The sequence below is a fragment of the Zeus faber genome (assembly GCF_960531495.2).
Source record: "Zeus faber genome assembly, chromosome: 1".
Classification (NCBI taxonomy): Eukaryota; Metazoa; Chordata; class Actinopteri; order Zeiformes; family Zeidae; genus Zeus; species Zeus faber.
Window position 1 is genome coordinate 26850215 of NC_137193.1, and position 23026 is coordinate 26873240.

Genomic DNA, 23026 nt, shown 5'->3' on the forward strand with positions numbered 1-23026 from the left:
AGTTTTTCAACTGCTGTGCCCTGGCACACTAGTGCACCGTCAGAGCTCGCCAGGCGTGCAGGGAAACTTTTCATTTCCATTTGAAAAAACAAATGATGGAAATTTGTGTTGTACTTTAAAAATTGTAAGACTGTACCAATTTCTGTAATTCATCAATTCCAGCCAGAAAGGCAGCTGTGTATTCTTCAGAGTAAATGTCACTCTTTAGGTGACTAAATTTTGAGATTCGGCTCTTGACATGTCACTTATTGAAAAGATTATTTTGATTTTCGGACTCTTTAGTTTGGTTCAGTTGTTGTAACGCACGGTGAGCGAGGGAGGACTTTGTGTGAACAATGAGCAAAGAGTCGGCTCTGAGCTGTGAATGGAATGCTCCCAATAATCATTTAATTCTGCGAAAAATTTTATTTAATTTATTTTTTCAGTTATTATTTTCAGTTTTGAATTGAACATTCACTCATTTGCTGGAGTGACTCCTAACTCCTGAGTCATTTGAAAGATTTGCTGAAGATTTTAAAGATTCGCTATGAACAAATCTTTCCAGAGTCTTGCATCACTAACAATTAGTAGGCCATAATAATAAGCACAGTTCTGAGTTTGTGACCGTTCTAGTGTGTAACAGTATAGTAGTGGGCCCTGGGATTATTTAATGGTATGAATTGGTTGAGAAACACTGGCCTACCCCTGGGCCACACCAGAAGCGAAATGTCAGCGTCGCGAAAGCGCTTTAGATACGCTGCAATGTGAATCAATATAGAAGGTCACACAGAGCGGAAGCGTCATCGTCGCGAAAGTGCTGCAAAAGCGGCATGACGCAAGGCTCCTAAACCCCTGAGGTTTTTTACACCCCCTCGATTTTTCCGGGTGCAAAACGTAAACTAGAGTGTCGATTCCCATAGAGATCCATTCAAAAGAGGTATTTAGTGAAAATATTTGACAAGCAAGCCTGCTATGCTTCAACCACAGATATAAAATCACTGATGTGTGGTCCTAACATGGACTACTGAGTTATATTAACAAACAAATACATTTTCCTCCACAACAAATTTAACCTAAGGTGAAGGTGAGCCCAACTTGTACCCTCAGTCATATTTAATATTTTCCAGGTTCTCCTTGCTTAACAACCAAATTCCGTTTTTAGGACAAGGTCATTAAGCGAATTGGTCAATAAGAGAGGACCCATCTTATTTCACGGTAAGCGGGCGTTATAAGCAATTGCGAATACTAGTGTAGTGAATACTGATCAACTGCGGGAACAAGACTGAAACTGAGAATGGTGATGCGTGGTGAGGTGCTTGATGCTGAGACACCCTGCAGTATTGTACGCAGCGCCCAATACCGACTGGTCGGAGAGCTGGTTGGTAAGTGAAGAGTACCTGTATTTAACAGTGGAAGCAGAGTCTCCACTGTGAAAGCTATTATCCCACGGATCCATGTGTCTTCTATTCGCGTCGCACCCCCATCACAGCACTTTTCCTGTCTTCTCTCCTCTCCCTTTCCTCTTTTCTTTTTTCCTCCGGAGACAGATGTTTGGTCAGCTTTTGACTCGCGATATTTGGGGCTAAAATGTAACACTTTGCCTGCACCGCTCCACTCTTGCTTTTCTTTGGTCAACGTCACATGTGGAATACTAAATGTGAAATGGAGGTCTAGAATTATTAACCAGAGAAATGTGACCTTTTGCTGTTTTATTACCGTGGCATCTCGATATTGAAAGAAAATGGACGGCTAAAGAACAATGTACTTAACTTAAAAGATCAAATCAAATGTATCCAAAATCTAATCTAGTCATAGCTCGTTTTGGAGATTATTCTGTTTACCAGTAACTCAGTAACTAATTTTCCTGACCTTTGTTCTCTTGGTATGATAAGAGTCAGAAGAGTCGCTTCAAACTCACTACTGTTGACTGAAGCCAAAAACCCTTGAAGGTCCTCAGGCACATTCATCAATGAGGACTTCCCCTGACTTGTTTGGCAGAGATGAGAAGTCCTACTGCTGGAAACCAGAGAGGTGATATAGCAAACCAATTAGCTAGCTAACTATTATTTTCCCTCTCTCAAATATGAGTTTTAATAGAGAATTGTGCTGGTGGACTTCATTCATGATTCTCCGACTGTGTCTCAGTTGGCGAGGATATTATTGTTGGCGGAATTTTGCCCAGACACCAACATTAATGATTTTATTGAACAACATGGAGGAATAATGGTGCAATATTTCAGAGCAAATCCCATAGAATAAAATTAGATTTTGTCAGCACCTTTTTATATCACAGTTACTTCTTCTTCCCAATCGTCCACAATCTCTCACGAGTTACCAACCCTACAGCAAATTTGATGGAGCATCAGCAAAAGTCTTACCAAGCAACTCATTGTGTCATCTGGGATCCTGTATTATGGTCTATCAGATATTTTCCCCATTTTCCAAGGTTAACAGAGTAAACTTACCAAGAAAATTATCTGACAAAGAAACACGAGTGTGGCGGACCAAGGGGCTTGTCGTGGCCGCACAGCTGTCCCGAATCGGCCAAATTAGCTCCCAAGCAGCACTGATTCGTCCGAATCGGGGCAGTAAGCTTTTTTTAACGTTTTTTTAACGTTTAGCGTGCCTCTAAATTTTCATTATTAAAAGAAATCCCACAATGTGAACAAACGAATACCAAACGGCCTTGAACTGGCCTTCGCTGTCTGCCTCCTCCTTCCCACTCTGAGAAATCCAAACATGTGCATATTTAGAAAATGTGCCCTCAAGTAGGTCATGGGTTGACCTATAAATTAAGAATGATCTGCATGTCAAAATGTTCATGAAAGCAATTAGCTTTAGCTTTAGCGCATGTTTTCCAACTGCCAATACAACAAAGAAACGCAACCAAAATTTCAATAAGTCTTGGTTTGCAGAAGCCCACAAGATAAAAGAAGAAATGAGGAAAAAAAACACCTCTGAAATCCCACTTCCCCTAGCCAAGGGATCTATGAAACCCTTATAAATAAATAAATGCATTCATATAATTAGATCTGCGGAAAAATAAATACTTCAATAATGCATTGGAAGAAGGTTCAAAAGATTTGAAAATTGCTTGTAAAGTTAGTAATGAACTCTTGCAGGAGGGTAAAAATACCTCAGAGCTACCTTCAGTTTATTTTTTTCTGCCTCCAAGGATCTAAACTCCCATTTTCTCCCAATTTATGACATCAATGTAGGACAGCAGGTATACTTATGCGCAAAGTAGATTTGAGGTTTTCCAATTTACCAAACCAAGTCTTATTTCCAAAAAATGTCACATATCCTTTCCTATTGAACGAAGATCTCCAGATCTTCTTCCCACCAACCATCTCACCAGCAGAGGTCAATTTTCAATAAGACTTAGTGAGAACATATCTGATACACTGATAAAAAAAATGAAGTGACAGAAGTACAAATTAAGGCAACTAATTACATGGGATATTTTGTTTTATCATCATAGCCTGTTTAAGTATGATTACCTTCATTTGGACTTTTATGAAAATAAAGCCAGTAAGTAAAGCCAACTTGATTTTGTAATTGCTAATGAGATAAGCCCAGTAAACCATAATTAACGGGGCTCATCACCATTTCTTTAAGACACAGAGACATAATTTGAAAGATACATTTACTTTTTATAAACATTTTGACAGCTAAAACAGCAGGTCCAATAAAACAGTCAATTGTGTGTTATTATCCTCTAATGTCAAAGTTCAAGTGTGTGTGCATGTTTGTGTGCTTGTTATATGTGGCCCACCACAGCAAATCCACAATCTTGCGCATTTCTAAAATGGCCAGGAGCAGCCAAATTAGTTGAAAAAACCTTTCTTGAAGGAAAATTAGATTTTTCCAGATTGGTGTTCCTTTGGGGTTTTTTTTTTTTTTACCTCTCAACGTATTTTCAAAACCGAGTTTGATTTGTAAATAGTAAAAAAATGTTAAACTGTGGAGTTAAATATTCCCGTTAGATTGCATGGGGAAACGCAGTCCACTTACCGAGACGCTAAACAACGCTGAACGACGCAGATCGATGGTTTCCTTTAAAGCGACCGTCTAAATGAAGATCATTCATCCATATTCCAGGTGGAATATGGATAAATGCCATGTGGCTTTGGCTACCCTATTTGCATTCAGGGAGCTAGGTGACTGAAGCCAAGTCTCGGCGAAACTTTCAAGGTGATTATCTCAGAAACACAATTTGCCACACCCTTGTCATTAACAAGTCATAGCTTTAGAAATATTTGCTTGATTTGCACAAGTGACGCCTTGTTTGGAAGCTCTGATTCTCCTGTTTTAAATGATGTGGAAAAAAAAGTTGAAAGCCACCAAATGACCCTAAAGTAGGCGGTGAGTCACATATGTTCTTCTTCTTTCGGCTGCTCCCATCAGGGGTCACCACAGCGAATCATCTATACTGTCAAAAACCTCAATTATTTTACAAAAGTAAAGAAAATTTGTGACCCACCACAGCATCTTGCGCATTTCTAAAATCACCAAGGGCAGCCAAATAAGTTGAAAAAACTTTCTTAAAGGAAAATTAGATTTTTCCAGATTCGTTCCTTTGTGGTTTTTTTTATCTCTCAACATATTTTCAAAACTGAGTTTGATTTATAAATAGTATGAAAATTTTAAACCGTGGAGTTAAATATTCCTGTTAGATTACATGGGGAAACGCAGTTTGCTTATGGAGACGCAGAACAGCGCTGAACAACGCCGTTTCCTTTAAAGCGACCTTCCAGGTGAAGATCATTCATCCATATTCCATGTGGTAGACCATTCTGATAGAATTCAACCATTAAATCATACTTCTTTTACACACACGGAGCTATTGTTGTGAAGAAGAACCCTTCGCGTCACGCACTTACGTCCCTTGCATAAATAGACGGTTAAAGCGCAGCACAGGGGTGTTTTGGTCTCACTTGTCTGTGAAAACTTTCTTCTCCGTATCATTATGGATTACACAAAGCGGGTGGCCGAAGCTCTGAATCAATTTTCAGACCTTAATCTAACCAGTGCGATAGATCCAAGTCAGTGTTAGCAGCGCGTACTGGACTTTATTTTCCGCGATGACAGTGTCAGTTCTCCGACGGCGACGCGGAGAACGACAGCGCTGCTGAATGTGAAACAGAATTACTCCGAACTTGTAGAACATTTCAAACAAGCTTTCAAGCTTTTTTAGAACAAAATTAGTTGCGTGTTGTGTTGTGTATGTTAACCATGATGCTTTGTTTGTCCACCAACTCCATTTGCATTCTGGGAGCTGGTTGAATGAACCCGGTGTGGTTTAAACTTTGGGGGTGATTATCTCAGAATCACAGTTTGTCACACCCTTGTCATTAACAAGTCATAGCTTTAAAAATATTTGCATGATTTGCATGAGTGTCACCGTGTTTGGAAGCTCTGATTCTCCACTCTCAAGTGATGCAAAAAATTCTAATGCCGCCAAATGACCCTAAAGTACGCGGTGGGTCACATTTTCAGTGCAACCATTCTGGAATTTATCTATTGGACAAAAACATTAATCTTTCTTAATCTCATAATAAATATGCCAATCAAATCCTATTCCACAAGGCAACCCAACTCTATACATTTGAATGTTAATTAATATGTACAATCCAGTGACAAGCTCTCATACACAATTGCCAAAATCAGTTCCTCCTAAAACCAACACCTATTAAACAGAAACCATAAACCAGGCCATCTGCTGATGAAAGGTCTGAGCATACCATACACCCCTTTCCCACTGCACCAAAAACATGGTCACATCTAACAATCGGCACTTGTCACCAGTGGGAAAGGAAGAACCCGGGTCTCAGTCCCATCTCAAATCTGATTGGCTCTGATGTGAACAGGACAACCGGGTTGATTACAAATTTTGGACTTATTACTTGCACGATGCGACATTCGTTAAAATTACGGATGCTAGCGCAGAAATAGACAGGAAAATGTGTGTATCATTACATCATTTAATTTCCCATTAAGAATCAAAAATTAGAAGTGTTTGACTTTTTTCCGCATAGGGGACTGTAAAAATTTGGAAGTGTGGTTAGGGTTAGGGTTAGGGTTAGGGTTAGGATCGCACCGTCGGGAGCACAGCCAAAAAAATTAAGCTGTTTTATTTACGTTTTATAAATTACAAAGTTCAATAGCTTTGTAATGACCACTCAAACAAGGTCCATGTAATTATAGTTTCAAGTTTATTGTCAAATACTTGATAACAATGCAAACATTATTACCAGTAATGAGATTCTTAGTTCAGAGCCAACTCAACTTAACATAATATGTAAATTAAGGGCATAGTAGTGATTAAAATTAAAAAAAAAGTTAAAAATAGAATTTTAAAGAGTATTTAAACCGTTGTGACAGAGTCGCCACCATACGCCACCCAAGTGGCGTTTTCAGGGACCTCCGGCACAAAGACACCGAAGTCGGGGGGCTGTAAACACCAGTTTATTGTCGAGATGAGGCTAGGTGGAATTAGCCAGGAGCAGATGGAACATGGCATGACACAGGGCTCCCATGCTGAATGAGCGTGTGGATGGGGTTTTAAACCTGATGCTCGTTAACCCAACCAACATGCATAAGGTGTGGCTGCTCAAGCCACCCCATCCACCACAACCATTTTTAATAATACCCCATTTAATAGACGATAATACCCCATTTAATTTATACCCATTTAATAATACAACCATTTAATAATACCCCATTTAATAGATTGATTTACCAAATTCCAAAAAACAACAATGGCACAATATAATCTTAAAAATCAATCGATTAAAGTAAATCGAATAAAATCCATATTAGGGATATAATTATAATTTGCACAAACGTTAAAGTGTATGGATCTTTCTGAACACTCAAGATTCTATTACTGTTGATACAGTTTAAACTCCATGATTTACTCCACAGATTAGTTAGTAACTATTAATAAACAATTATTACGATTTTTTAAGAAAATCTGTATGATGGTAAATTGAATAAATTGGGTTAGGGTTAGATTATTGATTCCCACTCTACAGAGAGGGGGAATACAGAGAGAGGCCATTGGTCGGATGGAAATGTTCACCTCTCAGTGAAAAAGGGGTTGATTGCTCCATATGAATGTGGAGATTTTAGTCAATGGGTCAGCGTTTGCATATGTATGGGTTAGGTGTGGGGTCTTACAGACCTGTTGGGTGACACACTGATCGGCTATTAAGTCCAAACAAAGAGATGGCCCAAGGCTTTACCTGCAGTCTGCTTCTGTAGTAAGTAGTAGATAAAACAGCAAAAACATGTGATAAACAACAAGGGGTGATGCAGCAATAGAGATAAAAATGCATTAGTTGTCGTTCTGAAATGCAAAGGGGATCGAGGGATACCAATAATATTCTTCAAATAAATATTTCCATACAGTAGCAGTAATAAGTAATAATAACTTATGCAATTCTCAGAGTTAGGTTTACCTCTCACACAATGAGTTAAAAAACAACAAAGTGTTGAAGACATCATGATTGTATTCATGAATTTATCAATTTACAGTAAAGCAGCGGAAATGTACATTTTGCTTAACCGCTTACTGTACACATGCTGTATGACAGAATGTGTACAATATATGAATTACATTATCTTCTAAACCTTACACTACTATTATGTACATTATCACCTCAACGCTAACCCTGCTATTTGTTGCTGTTATTATGTCATTCATTGTCACAAGGTCATACAATCGTCATAGAGAACACAAAGGGATGTTTTTTGGAATCTTTGTTTTTATTTTATTCAAGCGCAGTATGGAACCAGATGAGAATCACACATTATTCTTTTATGTTTCACTTTCAAGTATGCCCTCCTTGATTCTGCACAGCAAGTCTGAGAACTTTGTATCGACCTGAAATTTTTATATTACAGAAATCTGGGGTCAGTTTTGTTTCCCAGAAGACCTCTATGGCTTGTACAAGCTCCCGCTTTGTGTCTAGCTTAGCCTCCTTTCTGATGAAATTTTCACCCAGTGCCGAAGAAGCTCCATCGACTCTGGAATGGTCTTCACCCAGTTGATTCCCTCTGATGCAATGCAAGCTGCAGCAGCGACGGCTTTACATCGTTGTCCTGGAAGAAGCAATGATCCGGCCCAAAATGTTCCCTGGTGTATGGTGCCTCAAATTCTTTGATTAAACTGTTGTCAAAATAGTGTCTGTCCATGATTCCCTCAAAGATGACTAAAGGACCTCCACTGTAGTGTGAAATTAATCCCCAGACATTGAGTTTCAAGGGATGTTTAGTTTGTGGTTTGGAAACAAGGTGGTCCTTTCTGTGGAATCTAAGCCTTGCATAGTGCTCCAGAGCTACTGTTGTTTCATCTGTTGTATGTCATTCCACACTTCATTATCATTGGACTGAAATGGGTCTTTCCAAATTCCCCACCAAGGTTTCTGCAGGCACGGCGTACACTGGTCAGTGCTCAGATGAACACTAAAATCTGCCTCAATTTTCTGCTGTACAGCCTGGGCGGTCATCTCATCGTTAGCCTTTGTCCCTTTATCAATGGCAACCAGGAAATTTCTGTGGAAGTCATAGACAAAAAAATCAAAAGGCCAAAACAAAACAAAACAAATCTACTGTAGGTGGTACGGCTAGAGGAACAAAATTAGAATAAATGAATAATGAAAATAATCAAATTAAAACAATAACACTATTTTGAATGCTGAAATTGCCATTAGGTTTGGTATTTTTTTTCTAGATAAAAATTGATAATACAACATTGCCGACAAAGTTGTTTGTCTGTCTGTCCTAAAGTTCAGAGAAGATAGTAGATGCACACTGTTTTGAGGCTTTTTTTTAATTATTTTTTTCCAAAAGTTCTAACTGTTAATGCCTTTGGCTACTTGCTGGTGCAGTTCCCTCTGACCTGGGCAGTGGGGTTGTCCATAATGTCGTTGGATCTCTTGCCCCAATATTCCACTTGCCTGCATGAGGCTAATATGGCGGGACCTCCCTTTGTTGATGAGCGTCATCTCTGCTTTTACAGTGCAGTATGTGGCGATCAACATGTACCGGTTTACAGTATTAAAACGAGACGTTGCGGTTGGACATTTGCCGGAAAGCATTGGGCAGATACAAATGAGCAGCGTCGGGTGCCACAAACAATAGGGGGAAGATAATAGTGATGGTGTTCCGGCTGTTCCTGTTGAGCCCGAACATTTAGTACCTCTTCTGGCTTTCGTACTACAGCCAAATTTTGTTTTGACTTATGATTGGTTAATGTGCACATATATCGCCTAAATCATTCAATATAATTGTATTAAACCTTATAACTTACAGAATACCAAAATGTAATATTATGCGTGGTATAACAAGCTTAAATATTAAAACAACATTTTTGCTTTTTGCATCATATCATGGTTAAAGCACAACCAAATGTAATTTGGTTTGTCAAATGTAATTCGTCATGCATATATTTCTTCCGCAATTTCAATACGCGCTACCACTGTTTCACAGCCAGTGGAAGAGCACAGCAGTAGAGGGACCAGGTGTCCTATAAACAACTGCGCACCCAACATAGTTCTGTGATTGTGATAGAAGTGTGCCACGGGAAAGCCTAGAAAATCAGATTCCACTTAACCGTATACACGATCCTTGTTTACAGAGAAATAGAGGCGCAAAACTGGCTTGAGCCTCACTTGCGCAACCTTTACTTTTTGGCGAAGAGAATAATGGACCATTCTGGTTTTTACGCGTCTGAGAGATCTTGACGTCTGGCAATGAAGGTAAATATTTTGCAAAATACAGAGGTATTTGAGGAGCATTAATTGTGCAAGACTGCAGTAATAGAAAAAATACCAAACCTTTTTCTCAAGTAACTTCCATCTCGGGAAAAAAACAAAACCTTTTCTTCACATATAATTAAATTAATCTGAAAAAATGGAATTAAAGTCTAATGTTACATAGTTTGAGAGTGAGGAGCCAACTCTACTGCGATGTCAGAGTAGCCAGAATATTTTGTTTTCTCTGGAATGTCGCAATTAAATGGCTTAAATAAAAATCGTTGATTGATTTAAATTGTTTGTTTCTATCTAAGTTATATCTTGTATAAGTTATATACTATGTAACTATACTATATATATTATGTATAATAACAGACAAACAGTTTTGTTTAGTATATGTTACTGCAGTGCGCCATCCACCCATACTGTCTAGTCTAGCACATGTTTAAGTTTCGAATGCACTGCAGATGTGTTATTCTCAACTTTCAGTTGTGATGTCGCCTTGTTTGTCATCTTGTTTTCTCACTAGACAAGAAAGCCATCCCAGCACACCCAAAAAGGCCACAGATGTCAGCAGCATCTAGGACGTCATCGGTCCCACAGAGTGTCAGATTGGTGAAAAAGAAAGCGGTAAGTTTATGATGTCACTAAAAGATGCAGATCACTATCTAACCACACAAAACGTGGTGTCCACCATGTATATATACTGTACTGTGTTGGGGAATAGAGGTGGGGCGAAGATTTCCCAGCATGCTTTGTTTATTCTGTGTTTTTGGGTTTTTGGGTAAAGGAATTGTTTTATGTGTTCTTAGTTACAGTAATGTTAATTGTTATGCCATTGTTAATGTTAGTTAGCCATGTTACATGTGTTATGATGGATTGTTATTACTGGTTAGGGTTGTGATTATGTTATAATTGTTTCACCAGGAGTGAGAGTGTGCATGCCGTTAGTGACCTGCCTGACGTGATAGCAGTGTGGTGGAATAAATGCTGAGTAATGATTGTATTTGGATGTGAAATCAACTCTTGTGCTGCTTGCTCGAAGAAGCCCCAGCTCTCTACAACACTTTAAGAATCAAATGTGTCAATGCCAAATATTTCCTCACTTTATGAGCATGAGCAAATGGCTTTTCACATTGCTGGCATTAGCATCGCATCTAGTGGCAATGGAGTCAATGGCATTTCCAGCTGCTTCCCAATCAATTGTGGCAGAAACAGAGTTTTTACAAACGGTGAACTATATAAAAAATTTAACATGAAACATGGATGTAACAAAACTGGATCACCTGAGGAAGTTTTTCAAAGCATAACCTATTTGATGTATGTTTTATTGATTTGGATATCCTCCTACAAACAGGGGCATGGTGTGGTTTGAGCAGCCACACCTGTCCTGTGTCTAGGTATTTGGGCCCAGTATTACTGTGGCTGCTCAAACCACACCATCCCCACACCACAATGTCAATGTATTCCTTATTAAACACTAATACATACCTGGAACAACATTGGGATTAGAAAATAAGGGACATTTTCTTTGGTTTCACTCAATTACAATAAGTACATCTTTAATAATAAAAAAAACACTTATTATAGATTTTGTTTGTAGAAACGGGAAGGGGGTAGGGGCAGCAGATCGCACAGTGGTCAATTAGAGCGGAGATCAGGGAGACGGGCGATGCCGCCAACCATTTTTTTTTTTTTTTTTTTTATGAAAGGTTAAAAATATGGGATACAACAGGAGGGACAGTGGGAAAGAAGGGTAAAATACTGGAGAATCCAAGGAAGAACGGGAGGGTTGACACCTATGCACTACCCCACCAATAGCCTGAAAGATTACCAATTTTTGATGGGAACAGTTAAGCCTCTCATATTTATATAGCATGTTTTAACATAGCAGATAGATCGACTCATCGTCAGTACAAGATGGCTACGATGGTGTTGGCGTGAGTGTCTGCTCAACCCTCAGTCTGCATTATTAATTTTGCTCAGCCTTTTTAGTCTGATATCTTGATCTGGTCATTTCTGATTGTTTTATTGTTAAATCAGTGCTCACGCACCAAACAGATTCTACAGACCTTTATTATTATTATTCAACATCCAAATCATCTTGCCCTTTGCTGTTGATCAAGCATCGGTTTCAAAAATCAAACCATCTGGAACACTATACAGCAATTGAAGTCTGAAATGCTTTCCCATTTCGTCCCAAAAATGGTTTATATTCAAACAAGCATAAATACAATACACAGGTTGCTGACTACACTTGGAGAGCAAGTTTTGGAGCTTGAACACAAGAGTCAGCACTAATAAGGTCAACACGTCGGATTTTGGAAATTGTGTCAAAACTCTGGAGAAAGAAAACTCGTACCTGAACGAAAAGGTTGAAGAAGCAGAGAATCGAATCCAGTCTTATAATCTTCGGTTCGTACAGTACATGTTTCTGAACAAGTTGAGGGCTGGGACATTCTGGGCGTCATGAACCAGCTGATCCCACTTCTCATTGGCAAAGAGAACTTCCCAACTCTGCAAATCATTGAGCAAGCTCTTTGCTCTCCTGCAGGATTCTAGAGAGCTAATCATGGTAAAATTCCTTATTTTCCATTATGAATTGAGGATCCTCCAACATGCCCCAGGAGAGAAAGGACCTCATGTTCAAATGTGTGCGAGTCCACATTTACCTGGATTTCAGTTCTGGGTGACTTTAGAAACATCGGCAGTATGATCCCATTGAGAAAAACCTCTCTGCCACCCTGGGTTATTTCTGATGGTCAACCCAAACCTTTCATTGTTTCGGTGACACTGATGCATTTCTTTGTGATCTTCTACGAGTCTTAGATTTTCTCTATTTCTCTCCATCCAAGCAATGTTCTTCTCGTGTTCATCACTAATTTGTACAGATGGTATAGCATGCCTTTGAGATTCTGTGACTTATAAGTGACTTGATAAACGTTGTTATGGTGGTATGTTGTTAAACCAAGCCATGCAATGTGGATTTTTTTTTCCACTTTTCTGCAAACCATGATGGAAGGCATCATGACGCAGAGATCTGTCGTAAAACCATGCCGTGAATGTCGTTGCCAGACAATACCCTTAGTTGAATTAAATTGTGACTTTTAATGGACTTCTTAGAAGAAACTTTGTTGTAATAGTGGCATGTTGTCTATGCCGTGTGATGAAAGAAAGGAAGATAAGGGAAAGAGAAGGGTGTTACATTTGTATCATTTGGAAGACTTTTTTTTATAGGAGGTGAATGATTGTCGATTATTCAGGGTAATTTAAATTTAACAATGCAATGATAGTATCCCCTGTTAAACTTGCAGACTGAGCTCCGCTTTGTTTTTTTGTTTTTGTTCAGCCAGTTTGTGATTTTCTGTGTGTGTGTGTGTGTGTGTGTGTGTTTGCTGCTCTCTTGCTACCTACCCCTTTGTCCCCGCTCTCTTTTTGTCAAATAGCTAGGACTTGATTTGTTGATGTATTGATGTGAACTTTGTTTCTTTACTGCTACCTCTGCATAATTAATACTATTTAAGGTCTACATGTTCATTTGAATATTTCATGCTTACCGTCTAAAACTGATCACTTGACAAATATGCTTTGTACAGAGCTGATAGGGGTGCGAGAGGGGGAGGAGTGACTACCTATGTCTCTTCTAAATTAAGGATTCATAGCAGGTTATACCAAAAGAGAACCCTATGTATTTTGAATTCCTGCCACAACAATGCTAGACTCTGCCAGCACCCAGACACTAGTCATGCCCTACCTAGTGGAAGAGCAAAATCAGAGGGAGAGTGGGCTCGTTGATGTTCGGTGTGTACATGAGGGTTAAACGTCCGTATCCTACTGCCCACGTGGAGTTCAGGATCAAACATTCTTTTCAAAGGTCGGAGTTGTACCTGCATTAACTCGTCAACTCGTTAGGCCAGGACATTCCCATTTTACCTGAGTTGTTAAAATCAAGTAAGCCAGTTAACATGGTGGTCACCCGTTCACAAGCAAAGGCTGGCAAAAGTCAGACACCCACAAACACCCAGTGGTTGGAGCAACTACATTTTTGCCAGGCTGATCTTTTCCATGAGGGTTATAACACGGCTATAAAGAGCAGATGACCGAAAAGACTTGAGAAGGTAATAGGAACAGTCAGAAAAGAGCAGCCACAGTTGGCAGAGCCACAACCACCAGGGGTAGACACATGGTGGGGGCTTCCAGGGGACCTGGGAAAGTTACAGAAGGAGGATAAATCACTTCAGACAGCCTTCAAAAGGGTCATAAAAGTTGATGGGGAGAAAACTGGGGTAGTGCCTTCCCTAGCCGGGGAGAGTTATGTTGTACAGCAAGGGTTTTGTACCATAAGCCTGAAGGGGGTTGTGAGGAGCAGCTTGAATACTGCGTGGGGTTAGAGAAGAGTGCTAACCCTAGGCCCGGGGTCTCAAACTCAACTTACCTGGGGGCAGCTGGAGGTAGAGTCTGGGTGAGGCTGGGCCGCATCAAGTATTCCAAAATAAAGGGTTTCAAGTATTCCAAAAAGAAGTACAACTTATTTTCCCTTTCCTATTGCAACACTATACTGTCTTTATTAGGTCACTGATTACTCTTGTTGAGTCCGCCCACTTCCTGAGTCCTCTGTACCTTGCACTGGGTGACAGGATATATTTTCCTTCCACTTAGGGTCACTCCAGAATCACGTTTCAACCAAGTGACTAACGCGTTGATTAACTTGTCAACAAACACCACCGAAAGCTGTCACGAGCCTGAGCGGCAAAAAGGTGCGTGTGAGGAAAAACGCGCGGGCCGCACTAACACTAACCTTTGATGTCAAGTAGGGGGCCACAAAATATCGTCCCGCGGGCCTCAATTGGCCTGCGGGCCGCTAGTTTGAGACCTCTGCCCTAGGCCATAGCGCTCCTTGGTCAGGTCATGTGGGTACAGTTAAAACGTTAGTTTGAATTACCAGGCACTTTTGGCCAGGGTTATATAATGGTGTCCAAATCGTTGTAAATCATGTCCCGAGTGTCAGTTAACAAGTCAGAAAAGGCTCCAGCCATTTCCATTACAGCGTTTGCCTGTATTTGACATTCCATTTTTCTAGAATAGGCATGGACTTTGTCAGGCCCTTAGAACAAACACAATCTGGTTATAGGTACATCCTTGTAGTCTGGGACTATTAGACTCGTTACCAAGACGCTTTCCACGCTGATACGCATCACTACCTGTGCCATAACACAAGCCCTCTTACAGTTATTTTCCCGTGTAGGCATTCCCCAAGAAGTAGTAACGGACCAGGACACAGCGATTTTGTCTAAAATATTAAAACAGGTGTACAGTTTGTGAGGCATAAAAGGTGTGAGGACCACCCCTGACCACCCATAGGCCGATTGCCTGGTCGGAAGATACAATTAGACTCTGAAGGCCATGCTCAGGAAGTTTGTTTCCCAGAATGGGAAGTACAGGAATCGTTGGCTGCCTTACCTGTTGTTTTCCTAGAGGGAGGTTCCCCAAGGGTACACAGGCTTCTCACCATGCTAGCTTCTGTTTGGACAGCAACTGAGAGGACTTGACATCCTTCTTGACACCTGGTAACAGCCTGTAAGTGCACCAGGGGTTCCAGTTCTTTAGTACGTGCTCCAGATGAGGGAGAAGTTGGAGCAGATGTTGGAGTTGGTTTGGTCCAATATGGAGGCTGCCCACAAATGGCAGAAAGACTTTTTTTCTAGAACCAGGACATTCAATGCTGGTTGTGAAGTCCTGCTACTCCTTCCTACATCAGAGAACATCCTGTTAGCCCAATGGCAGGGGCCCTTCAAGATCTTCAGAACGATGAGACCATCCACATACAAAGTCGACAGGCCCCTATGTCGGAAGAGCAAAAACACTTTTCACATCAACCTATTCAAAGATTGGCAGCCCGGAAGGAGTACCAGCAACCAACAGCTTCTGGTGCACTCAATGATTTATGAGGAAGATCAAACAGACATTTTCCTTCCAACCAGAACAGGACATGACTCTACACGACTGGGTCTGGCCCACCTGTTTCCAGAGATGCAGAGGGAATTGCTGGACATCATTCCCCCAGGCTTTTGCCAGGACAACCAGGACATACCACCTTGGTGGAGCACAACATTCACCTCACGGATTGCACTCCAGTCCACCAGTGGATATACTGGGTTCCAGAGCAACTCCTGCCGGCATTGGGTCAGAATGGTCAACACTGTCGCAGATTTCCTGTCTTGCCACCCACTGGGAACATACATTATTCAAATGTTCCATAAACATGCATAATCTAACTAACAAACCAAACTACACAATAATCATGTCTTATCTGTTCCTTGTAATTAGTGCAAAGGGAGAACACCTGGCATTTATAGTTTTCAGATTCATGGATTTACTGTTTAGTTACTTCATTGGTTGTGCTCAAACATAATAACTGACTTATTCAAGATTCAAGATTCAAGAAATGTATTCGTCACATACATATACATACTTTCATACATATATGCAGTGAAATGTAATGCAACGCACCCGGTGATAACACACAATATATCCTTGGAAAAATTTATTTCTAATAGATCAACTAACTGACTCCTAAAACGTAATACAGTAAGTCAAATACCTATAGAATAAAGTAAAAATATATAGAATAAAATAAAATAAAATAAAATACAATAAAAATAAAATACAATCAAATAAAATTAGATAAAATGGAATAGATAGAAGGAATATGCTTATGTATATGGAATAGGCAATGATGTATATACAGATATGTGCTTAAAGTGAGGTAGTGTTAGGGATAATACAGCACAGTATACAACAGTACGGCCCAGCAATATGGCATCACGAACAACCCTGAACAGTGACACAGTATGCGGTACAGTATGCTACATATAGTACAGTAGGTAGTGGAGCCTATGTGTATGGCTCAGTGAGGACCCCTGGAGAGGTCAGCATCGACAGTTCTAATGGCTTGCGGGAAAAAACTCTGTCTCAGTCTCTCTGTTGTCGCTGTGTGACTGCGGCGGCGCTTGCCTGACCGCAGCAGCCGGAACAGTCCATTGTTGGGGTGATGAGGATCCTTCATGATCCTGCGAGCTCTGCTACTACACCTCCTGGTGTATAACTCCTGCAAGGGGGGGAGGGTAGTTCCAGTGATACGTTCAGCTGAACGCACCACCCTCTGCAGGGTCCACTTGTCCTGAGCGGTACAGCTCCAAAACCAGGCAGTGATGTTGCCTGTCATGATGCTCTCCACTGCTCCAGAGTAGAAGGACTTGAGGATCCTCAGCGAGACCCGGAATTTCCTCAGCTGCCTGAGGTGGTAAAGACGCTGCCTCGCCTTCCTCACCAGAGTATCTGTTTGTAAAGTCCATGTTAAGTCCTCTGTGATGTGGACTCCCAGGTATTTGAAGCTGCAAAACAACTGGAGCGCCGGCGCAGGCGACCGCAGGGGGCCACAATCGCCTGGACTTATATATAAATATAATATATTTATTCTTCATCTTTATTCATTTATTTTGTATTTAAATGATTTTGTGTAATTGAATAATCATTTGTGTTTTACTTGGCTTCCCCTACCCCTATTCAAGAATGGATCGTTCCAATCAAGATGGTTGTGTGTATAGCTTTCTCCGAGGCTGTTTCTTTTAAAGGGATAAAGGGCAACTTTTAACTTTATTTTATAAATAAATGTGACCCCCCGCAGCAAAACCCGCTATTTCCCGCATTTCGAAAATCGCCAGGAGCAGCCGAATAAGTTGAAAAAACCTTTCTAGAGAAAATTTGATTTTTTCCAGATTCATTCCTTTTTTTTCATCTCTCAACAACAGCGTATTTCAACCTGAATGTGACGATGAAACTGAATATTTTCAAGAACCACGGGAGAAGACTGACGACACACCGGTTGTTGTTACAACTGAATAAGTGATAACATGACGCAGTCCATTGAGGTTGGTGATGCAGATTGTGAACAAGTAGCAATGCACAAGATTCTCAAGTTTACCTGCAAATGCAGCCAGGGGTGAAAAGAAAATGAAAAGAGGCCACAAACAGGCTCTCAGGGTGTAGCTGGGGTAGGGTGGGGTTAGCCAACATAATAACTCACACCTTTGAAGATATTTGGGATACATACATTAATATATTAAATGACACACCAAAGCTGATATACAGAGACTCATATTGATTTATTTATTGTATATTATTATTGATAGACTCTACATTTTGTTTCGTTGTACACACCTTTAAACTCCTAAATTATTCCACATTTATAAAACATGTATGTTCTTACTGTTAAATAAAAGCCTTTTTAAAACTAAAAGATGTTGTGTGTCGATGATGCTGTTCAGCATTCCCTCAAAACACAAGAACAATAAAGATATTGCCCCATTCAGCAGGGTATCAAGTCCCCATTCCACGGGGTGTCAATTGACCATGTGGCTCTGTTGGTCCTCAAACCATTTGCATTCTTGGGGCTGGTTGAATGAAGCCAAGTGTGGAGGAAAACTTTGAAGGTCATTAACAAGTCATAGATTTAAAAATATTTGCTTGATTTGTACAAGTGACACCTTGTGTTGAAGCTAAAATTCTTCACTTTCAAATGATGCAAAAAAGTCAAAAGCCGAGAAATGTACCTAAAGTCTGTGGTGGGTCACAATTACTGAGACGCTGGACAGCCCGAAAGCCGATCGATCATTTCTTTTAAAGTGACGATCCAGGTGAAGATCATTCCTCCATATTCCATGTTATATGTGTATGTGATATGTCTATGTGATGAGAAACTGTTGCGTCCTCTGCCTAACGGAGACATGGCTGAACCCACTGGTGTCGGATAAAGCCATTCGTCCAGCCCACTCCTTCTCCGTGTTCCACAGCGACCGATCAGGGGAGTTGGGGAAATCCAAAGGTGGAGGCGTCTGCCTCATGGTAAACAACCGCTGGTGTAACCCCAACAACACCAAGTCTCTCTCCCGCTCCTGTTCACTGAACCTGGAACAGCTGACAATCTTATGCCATCCATTTTATCTCCCCCGGGAATTCAGCACGGTCATCATTACAGCCGTTTATATTCCACTGAAAGCGGACACGGACTAAGCACTGTCGGACCTGTATGATGTGTTGTGCAGATTTCAAAACAAACATCCCGACGCGGCTGTGGTGGTGACTGGGAACATTAACAGGGCGAACCTTAAAAAAGTTCTGCCTATTTTCTACCAACACATCACGTGTGCCACTAGGGGAGATAGAACTTTTGACCACTGCTACACACCTTACAAGACATGCTACATACAGATGCAAGACCATCTTGCTCCCTGCTTTCGGGAAATCAGATCACGCCACGATTTCGCTGGTTCCCGTTTAAAGGCCTCTGATCGCGCGAGAATTGGTGGTGATGAGGGACGTAAAGCGGTGGACGGACCAATCAGAGGCTGCGCTTCAGGACGCTCTGACTGACATAGACTGGGACATGTTCCAATCAAGTTCAAGTGACCTCAGCGAGTTTATGCACATAGCGGTGAAATTTGTGGCTACATTAGCGGATAGCATCGTTCCCACGAAAGCTCGGAAATTTCCAAACCAGACGCCATGGGTCGATAAATCCATCTACTGCGCTCTGAATGCTCGCACGGCCGCTTACAATGTCGGTCTTGTATCCGGAAATATGAACAATTACCAAGCGGCGTCATACAATCTGCGGAGGGCGGTGAAGGACGCTAAATGGAAATACAGAGAGACTCTGGAGCTACAGATGGAGCAACGGGACACCAGACACATGTTGCAGGGGCTGCAGACTATAACAAACTACAAGAGCAGCTCCTCCCCAGCCACGAGTGTGGATGCCTCCCTCGCCAACAAACGGAACTCCTTTTCTGTGCGGTTTGAATGTTGCAACAGCACCACTAGCTCGACGGCTAATTGGAGTTCCACCGCTGGGGAGGAGCACACACTCTCAGTGTCGGAGCGCGCACTCTAAGTGTCCGAGCATGACGTCAGGAGGGCTCTGATGCGGGTGAACACCAGGAAAACTGCGGGCCCAAATGGCATATCTGGATGAGTACTGAAGACCTGTGCTAACCAGCTAGCCCCGGTGATCACGACAATATTCAACATCTTCCTGGCTGAATCAGTTGTCCCGTCCTGCTTCAAGAGGTCCACCGTCATTTCTGTCCCGAAGATCGCCGCTCCAGCCTGCCTGAATGACTACCGTCCCTCACCTCGGTGGTCATTAAGTGTTTCGAGAGGCTGTTTAAGGATTATATCTGCGCCTCCCTCCCCCGCACCTGTGAACCGTTGCAGTTTGCGTATCAGCAGAACAGATCCAGCCAGGTACTGCACACCACGCTCACGCACCTGGATGGAAGTGGGCCTATCTGAGATTGCTGTTCATCGATTATAGTTCAGCTTTTAATACCATAGTCCCCTCCAGACTGGCTGTCAAGCTGAAGGAGCTTTGACTGAATACTTCGCTGTGTGCCTGGATCCTAGACTTCCTCTCAGCCAGGCTCCAGGTGGTTAGGGTGGGGAAGCACATGTCCAGCTCCCTCTCCCTGAACACAAGATCCCCCCAGGCCTGCGTCCTCAGCCCCCTACTGTACTCCCTGTACACACACGACTGTGTGGCCAGGTCCAGCTCCAACACCATCATCAAGTTCGCTGACGACACCGTTCTCGTGGGCCTGCTCACCGACGGTGAAGAGAAGGCCTACCGCGAGGAGGTGGCTGACCTGTCACTCTGGTGCCAGGTCAACAGCCTACACCTGAAGGTCAGCAAAACTAAGGAGCTGATTGTGGACTTTAGGCGTGGTTTACAACTGAGGACGCACGCGCCCTTGGTGATTAATGGGACTTATGTTGACAGGGTGAGCAGCTTCAAGTACCTGGGAGTCCACATTACAGAGGATGTAACATGGACTTTACAAACAGACACTCTAGTGAGAAAGGCGAGGCAGAGTCTTTACCACCTCAGGCAGCTGAGGAAATTCCGGGTCTCGGTGAAGATCCTCAAGTCCTTCTACTGTGGAGCAGTGGAGAGCACCCAGACAGGCAAAATCACTGCCTGGTTTGGTAACTGTACTGCTCAGGACAGGGGGGCCCCCACGGAGGGTGTTGCGTTCAACTGAACATACCACTGGAACTACACTCCCCTCCCTGCAGGACCTATACACCAGGAGGTGTAGTAGCAGAGCCCGCAGGATCATGAAGGATCCTCACCACCCAACAATGGACTGTTCTAGCTGCTGCGGTCAGGCAAATGCCTCCGCAGTCACACAGTGAGAACAGAGAGACTGAGATGGATTTTTTTCCAGCAAGCCATAAGAACTATCAATGCTGACCTCACCAGGGGTCCTCACTGAGCCACACACATAGGCTCCACTACCTTACTGTACTGTATGTAGCATACTGTACCGCATACTGTGTCACTGTTCTGGGTTGTTCGGTGTTACCGTATTGCTGCGCCGTACTGTTGTATACTGTGCTGTATATCTCACAAAGACTACATCACTTTATTCACATGCCACTTTAATGCACATATCTGTATATACATAAACAGCCTATCCCATATACAGCACATAAGCCTATTCCCTTTATCTATTCTGTACCCCCACCCTGCACTATCCTTGAGTTCTTATTTTGTTTCATTTTATTTTATTCTATAGCATTCGACTTACTGCATTACGTTATAGGAATCAGTTAGTTGGTCAAAAATAAATTATTTTCTAGGTAGCTACTGTGTTCAGTCTCGGACATATTGTGTGTAATCACTGGGTGCATTGCACTGACATTTCACTGCATATATGTATGAAAGTATGTATATGTATGTGACAAATAAACCTCTTGAATCTTGAATCGTGAATATGAACTCACAATGTGAAACCGTTTTGATAGAGTTGAACCTTCATATTTTTCTACTTTTACACACAACTCTATACATTTTTGTGTAAGTGGCATAATCTGTGAAGAAGAAAAGCTGACGTCACTTCCATAAGCAGATGGTTAAAGCGCAGGATGAGGATCCTTTGGTATCGCCTGTCTGTGAAAACTTTCATCTCCGTTTTGTTATGAATTTCGAGAAGCAGGTGGCGGAAGCTCTAAATCCGATGATAGTCAGTTCTCTGACAGTGACACCGAATCTGATATCTGTGTTATCCCGGACTTGGAGAACATTTCAAAGAACGGATTTCTGAATGTGATGATGAAACAGATCCTTCGGTATCAAGACCCACCAGAGGAGACTGACGACACGTTACAACAGAAGAAGTTTCTACAAGAAACGATTTTTAGAGCATGAGGAAATACACTCAGAGAGGGAGGTCTACCACTCCAAGAACACCTGTGAGCACCTTAACCTCTCTTCGGGTGGTCGTGTTCAGCCTGCGAGCAACCACATCAAGATTCATTACAGTTTTGACTTCGCTCAACAGGTTAGTACATGGTCTAAAGAAGTAAACTTTGGCTATTCATCGGGGAGAGAGTTACATGAAAGGGGTTGACAAAAGGCTGCAGCAGAAATTAAACATGGGTTGTTTAACTATTAACGTTCCAGGCGATTTTGGCTATTGGCATACGCACATTTATTTATTAAATGACACACCAAGGTTGATATAGAGACTATTTGTATTGACAGACTATACATTTTGTTGTGTTGTCCGCATTTTCAAACTCCTAAATAATTATTTTATGGAACATGTATATTCTTACCGTTAAATAAAAGCTTTTTTAAAAACAATGATATTGTGTGTCGATGACACTGTTCAATATTCCCTATAAACACAAGAACAATGCATAGATTGCCCCATTCAGCAGGGTGTCAGGTCCCAATTCAGCAGGGTATCAAGTGGCCATGTGGCAAGTAGCCATGTGGCATTGTTGGTCCTCCAAACCATTTGCATTCTGGGAGCTGGTTGAAAGGATACAAGTGTTGGGGAAACTTTGTGGGTGATTTTCTCAGAAGCACAGTTTGCTGCCCCTAGTCATTAACAAGCCATAGCTTTAAAATATTTGCTTGATTCACACAAGTGACACCATGTTTTGAAGCTCTGATTCTTCACTTTCAAAGACTGCGGAAAAAAAGTCAAATGGCACCAAATGTACCCAAAGTCTGAAGTGCTATGAATATGAATACAATAAAAAAATTGTCAAAATTGTGTCAATGCAATCAAGCAATGTTAATCACAAAAGCACTGGTGTACATGGTATCTTTGATTCAATCATTATTGTGTGTGTGTGTGTGTGTGGGGTGGGGGGGGGGGGGTTGGGTAGAATGTGAAATGTATACATTTTAAAGTTACTCGGTACCGGTGCAAATT